The sequence below is a fragment of the Schistocerca americana genome, chromosome 2, assembly GCF_021461395.2.
Source record: "Schistocerca americana isolate TAMUIC-IGC-003095 chromosome 2, iqSchAmer2.1, whole genome shotgun sequence".
NCBI lineage: Eukaryota > Metazoa > Arthropoda > Insecta > Orthoptera > Acrididae > Schistocerca > Schistocerca americana.
This window is the reverse complement of record NC_060120.1, coordinates 810543822-810550354: the sequence shown is the minus strand read 5'-3', so window position 1 is coordinate 810550354 and position 6533 is coordinate 810543822. Positions and strand designations below refer to the sequence as shown.

Genomic DNA, 6533 nt, shown 5'->3' with positions numbered 1-6533 from the left:
AATAAGGCGTTACACCGTTACGTACTAAAGTATGAGATACACATTCTCCGTGTAATTTTTTGTCAATTTGGGTGTAAACTAAACGCCAGCACCATCTGATGATACTTCACATGGGTAAATTGGACCTTAGCAAAACTGTAATTCTATGTACGCTTTTGACTTGAACATCAGAACGTTAAGTAATCTAACGACCTGAAGAGATCAAAAAAGTTGCTATCAAATAACTGCAAAGCAACGTGGCAGTATTATGTGTGCAGTAGCTTATTATAATTGTTTAATGCGAAGAGGTACATCTGAAGATGAGGCTTGGAGTCTCGGAATCGAGCTTGTTAAAATTGAAGACCATGTAAATGCAGCCTCAAGCAAAGTCATTCTTACTTTCAATACTGCCATTCAGTGTAGTGTTGAAATATGTCGCCCTTACAAACCAGCAAGAAATGCTTCTCAATAGATATAAAATATACGTGAATTTGTGTCTGTTATTATTCCTATTATTATTACTAAACAGGAACCACCGATCAAAGGCACTGGCTTTCAGCAAATCTCTGGACTCGCATTCAGGAGGTGCAACTATCCAGATTTTTCGTGATTTCTCTAAATCGAATAAAATGATTACTGGACTGGTTCCTTTGGAAAGGAAACCGCAACGCTGTCAAAATTCGAGGTAGTGCTTCGTCTGTGTTTTCTTTAACCCTATCATTCCTATCATGTTTGGCCATTTTTCCAAACTCATGTAAATGCTGTTCTTAGCTTATCCAGTTTAGCCTGGAGGACTTACTTACAACAGGTATCATGTGGTAAATGGAAATTATGCTGGCCGCATTTCCGTCTACTTTCTAAAAGTATAAAGGGCAGTCAAAAAGTTTCTGTTTGAAGACCGTACAAACCTGACTCGGTATGCTAATCAGGTAAAATCGTCGAAACCACTGAGACGATCATCCCACCGACGCCTCAGATTAAAGATGCCCATTTGGTAAAACACCGTATCCTGTAGTGTGAGGAAGTCCTTAACTGCTTGCTGCACATTCTTGTCCGTCAGGAATCTTCGACCCTTCAAGGCCATTTTTAGGGAACCGAATGAGTGATAATCACATTGGGAGGGAGCGGGCCTATAGGGGAGCTGCTCGTGTATGTCCCGCTTGAGTTGGCGTAACTTCTGGGTTAACACATTTGCGGTATGGGGACGTGCGTTATCATGAAGCAGGAGCACTCCTTCTCACGCACCGTTCCAGTATGGTGGTTTCCGAAAGACATCTGTCCCCAAGCACATTGTTAATTCTCCGATGGATGTCTACCGGTGTTTGTCCTTCAGCAACCAAGAAAAGAATAACATGTTTTTGGTCCTGTTTGAACGCGTTTAGTAATAACGTCGTCACATTTCACGTTTCCAGATATACTGCACGCACCTGGGAAAGACACGAATGCCACTCTAATCCCTTGCGTACTTGTCAGTGCTTATACGCAATAGAGCCGCGCTAAGTTGCATAAACTCTGTAGAAACACTTTCAAAAGAAAATCTATCCGACCCTTATATATTATTGAAGAGTGAAGCAAAGTTACCGATTTTATTTTCCTAGTTTCTGAAAACTTCGTGTAACATAAATAAAATTAAAGGAACTGCTATCGTTAAAAGACACTTTTATTTTATATTAAATCCCATGATGGACACAATGTTTCCAAATTTTCACCGTCATGATGATCCACGACATAACACAGTTTGTTGGTAAGGACATCCAACGAAAAACAGTTTAATAATTAAGAGTAGATGTCATGTTCTCCATTTAATGAATTCGTTAGGAAAAGTGGTTTCCTGCCTTGCGTAATCGTATAATTTACCGGTCCCTCAAAAGTTAAAGGCTGTCACTTGCTTTTTTCCTTTTCTTTGTTTGAAGAGATAAAGATTTGTGACAGCGTTCCCTTTCATTGCCAGGGCCGAATAGCAATTCGTATTCTCTCTTTCGTGGAAAATACGCTGCCCTTATGAATCCCGCAGCTGTGTGCCTCATTGAAAACGTGTTTTCCGTACACCACTTGGTGGTTAATTTGCATTAAATACCTATAGATAATCTGTCCTTGTGAGAATTGTTCTAGTTTTGACGTCAACGTTCCCTTAACGTAGTGAAGTTATTCTGTTTCAGCCGGTTCCAGCATTATATTGAAATCAAAGTCAAATTACCGTAGAATCTCTGTGCTGCAGCCTGGAACGTGCGGTAATTGTTGTTTGTATTAATAACGATAATGAGCCAACTGCGGTCATAGACACGCGATAATTCGCTAACAAGTGCAAGTAATTACAGAGAAGTACTCACGTTTACTGAAGGTCAGATTCGTTATCCGGAAGTATCCTGATTCTGGGTAGATACAGTTCACTGACCTGTACATAAGTACAAACAATTACGCAACAACATTTATTTCCCCTAAAGGCTTATAAATAATTGTATCAGTTTCTTCATATTTTATGTAGTTAAAATGCAAAAAAATCAAACATAATAAAATTTTATGCAGAACGCTATGGGGAAAACGACTTACGTTAGAGCCACATAATATCGTCTGTTTCTAAACCAGGGGAGTGCGTTCGTCATCAGTTTTTCCTTAGTAGCTCTAGCGCTATATTAGTCGTTACTTAAAGCTGAAAGTGGTTTATTTCTGAAACATGGATTACTACAAGTACGGTTGCCCTCAAGAAAAACTATTTGTAATGATAGTTATAGATCCCCAGATATTTGTATTGCCCGGAATAATTTCACCCAAGAGGACGCTATCATCATTTAACCATGCAGTAAAGCTGCATGCCCTCGGGAAAAATTACGGCCGTGCCCGCAGCACCACCAGGAGGCATTCAGCGTCTGGTGGGCAGTGGTCATCTTGTTTTGGCTCAGCAGTGAACATCAGACAAGACATTAGAGAGCACCTGATTCCATGCTGAAACTTCTGGCCCTAATAGTGGGCAAAATCTGAACGGTGCTTCCTAGTAACGTTGCCACCAGAAATTTATTTCGTATGTTATGTGACGGTTAAACACATTCATCAGTTGACTGTGGACTGTGACGCAACAGTCAGTGAAATTTTACGTATAATCAACTGTTTGAATTTTGGAAGTCATTCTACTAAATCATTTATAATCTGATGGGGTAAGCCGTATGGTCGAATGGCAAGGATGATAGTGCCATACTACGCAGAAACGTGACACCTTCTTGTGGGACGTATGTGTGTATTAGTGCTAGCCGGAGCCGCGCTTTCTCGAAGTACATGATTCCATCTAGTTTGCTCTCTCAGCCCTGAGGATCATAATGTGAGAGGAAAGTATGTTCAAGGGCACAGGATGCAGTGGTTCTGGGCAGGCGATAGCGTCGACACATTGTGCCACCCTGGTCACAGGTGGGGCCACTTGAAGTGGTTCTAGCGACAACCACATGATCACTGTTGATGACTTCACCCGACAGCTACAACATTTAAATTCTCGCGAATTAACTTTTCAGATAATTTTCGTCCTAATTCTATATAATATACAGCGCTGTTAACAGCTACTCCTGCTCTGAACTCTTCTACCTGCCCTTCCGTTAAGTTTTCACACCCATTGCCTCGACGACTCTAGTGTGGCCTTCTCGTAAATCTGACTTGCAATGGTTATAACAATTTGGTGCTAATTTTAGTCAAGGCAATCTTGTTCTCTGAAGGTGCCTTCGTCATAAAACTCGCCTGCTTCTTAAAAGCTAGAGCCTGAGCTTAGACCCAGGTGAAACCATGTTACGATGGATCTGAAGGGCCACAGGAAAGGAACTGCTGCCTCTGTTTGCTACTGTTTCCTTCTAAATTCAAAACTAAATTTAGCATTCTTTGCTTCTAATTTTTATTCTACTCCGACTTATTGTGCTAATTTCCAAGGTGTCTGGCTTCATCGCATCACCGACTGTTTACCTCTCGCTGGTGGAAGTGCTTTTCTCGACAAAGGCAACCGTTACTTCTGTGTGATAGGAAAGCCAGCGTTCGGTGGCTCTGAACTCTCTCTCTCTCTCTCTCTCCCCCCCCCCCCCCCCTCCTGCCCTCCTTGGGTGTCCCACCACGGTCACTAAGCCTCTAGATCGGATTTCTAAGTTTGTAGATGCCTGGCGGCAAGTAAAAGAGAGGTAGTTTTCCCCTAACGGGAGATAAAAGCGATCTCACCTGCTAATCTTTCCTTCCGTAGACCGTGAAGGTTTCAGACTACATCACCTATTGCAGTAAATTAATTTGCCGAGATAAATGAATTGACTAATGACAAGAAGAGGGGAATACTACAGAACAGTAACAGGGAGAGGGCAGTAACAGAATCGGTTATATTCTTGATAAACACACACATATGAGAGGCAGTGTTCACAGAGAGTGGTATTTCGCCATTCCACATTTCATGGCAAGACGGGGGAGCAGCCAGTTTGCTGTAGGTTCATCTAAATGTAGATAAAAGATTCAAACATTAACAACAATAACTCATCCTGTCTCAAGAGATTCCGATAAACGGGAAACAGAGATTAATATGGGAGCCGAGAACCATAAACGAAAGGAGTTGTTCATGAGGAGTCACGGGGTATGACCACACAGACAGGGGCAGTGCGACAGAGCTTTACCGCTTTACTCAGTGTGTAAATCGCGTATTTGTATGTTAATCGTGGACGATGCTGCCAAAGCACTCGACCGTGAAAAGTGTACTGGCTGAATCTACACATGATTGCTTCCAATGTGAGGGTAGGTAACACACTTATCGCGAAATGACGGCGACTAACGCACTTCTGTTAGTCGCAAAAAGAAGCCGACTAAGAACCGCAACGAAATGGGGCCGAGACAGCGACACGCACTAGTTTTTTAATCTTAACACACACTGCAGTGTGCTTCCTCCGATAGAAAAAGATCCATATGGTCAACACGAATAGGGTGGCGACGGAAACAGTTCCTGCTGCCTGCCGCCAAGAGGGCTACTCGGTATCCGGATATGCTGTTTGGTGACCCTGTGGTGACTAGTTCTCTGGACTTGGATGGAGTCGTTTGTCCTAATCGCCGTCGTTATTGTAGCTTGAACATAAAAGTAATAGTTCCGGAACTTCTGCTGAATTACAACATCTTATTTATTTTATGAATTAAACGATTCGTGATTATAACAGCTGCCAACGGCCTTGCCGCAGTGGTAACACCAGTTCCCGTCAGATTACCGAAGTTAAGCGCTGTCGGGCTGGGCTAGCACAAGGATGGGTGACCATCCGGTCTGTCGAGCGCTGTTGGCAAGTGGGGTTTACACAGCCCTTGTGAGGCAAGCTGAGGCGCTACTTGAGTGAGAAGCAGCGGCTCCGGTCTCGGGAAACTGACATACGGCCGGGAGAGTGGTGTACTGACCACATGTCCCTCCATATTCGCATCCAGTGACGCCGATGGACTGAGGATGTCACGGCGGTCGGTCATTACTGTTGGGCCTTCATGGTCTGTTTAGGAGGAGTTTAGTTATAGATTATAACAAATGCTCCCCCCCCCATCATTAGATTAGTTCTCTATTCTGAAAACTTAGCATTATTGTTAGCTGGCCTGGGACAATTGATTTCGGTGCACAAAATAGGCAGATTTCATTGAATTCTCGATTATCTAATTTATAGGCCAATTCCTATACCAACCGAAATCGCAATTACTTAAGCAACTCGAATCAGTGGCTGGGAAAGCGATTTTCATTTTATTCAGTTCTCTTTCTTTGTAAAGGAACTAGACAGCTACTAATACTTCTCAACATGCTCTCTACCTCTCAGAAAGATCTCCTGTTTTCAAACGGAATGTTACAACCAGTGTACGGAGCTATTAGTAACAAGAAATATGGACGTTAAATGCGCATGCAATTCAAAAATCGAGCGTAGCCTAATGAGCAAAGGAAAGATGCCTGTTGTTTATAATAAGAATGTCAGAAAAAGAATTAAATAGAAAAGAAAAAAAAAAGAGTTTAGAACGTTACAATTACTGTTACGAAACTGAAATAGAGATGTTCTGGGGATGTAACGAGATGAATTGACGGGAAATGGACTACGGAGATTGTGTGTAGGATATCTCCTGAAAAGACCTAGAGGTCGGCTTAATGGAAGACGGATTGTAGATACAAAAGACAAGCAGGGCAAACTTGGATGAGAAAAATAAAGGAATCTAACATACGAAAATGTCTGGAAGACTCCCATGTTTAGTAAGAGCGATGAATGGCTAGTGATATGACGATGATGATGAAGATGATGACGATAATAATGATATTAACAGGCCTAGCAATGACCTCGAAAAAAATGTATGTCGTTTTGAAACTTTCTTTCGAACTACTAAAACGCGCATCACATCGGTACAGTACTGTCTCATACTGCGCACTCATCTCCACCAATCGCTGGCAGTCAGTGAAATCTGGTCTCCTAGCAGGCGCGTTGCCGTGAGTGACTCTGGATACCATGATAACTGGTTTCGGTCAGACTGCGACGTGATCCCGAAATCGGTGGTGAAACAGTTCTATCCATGCTCATTTCACACTTAATATTTCGACGAGC

The 6533-nt window shown here is 42.4% G+C and overlaps 1 pseudogene; it reads left to right on the top strand.

Annotated features, from left to right (window-relative positions):
* The first annotated feature begins 5137 nt into the window (after positions 1-5137).
* On the top strand, positions 5138-5255 carry LOC124596958 (annotated as a pseudogene).
* The last annotated feature ends 1278 nt before the right edge of the window (positions 5256-6533 follow it).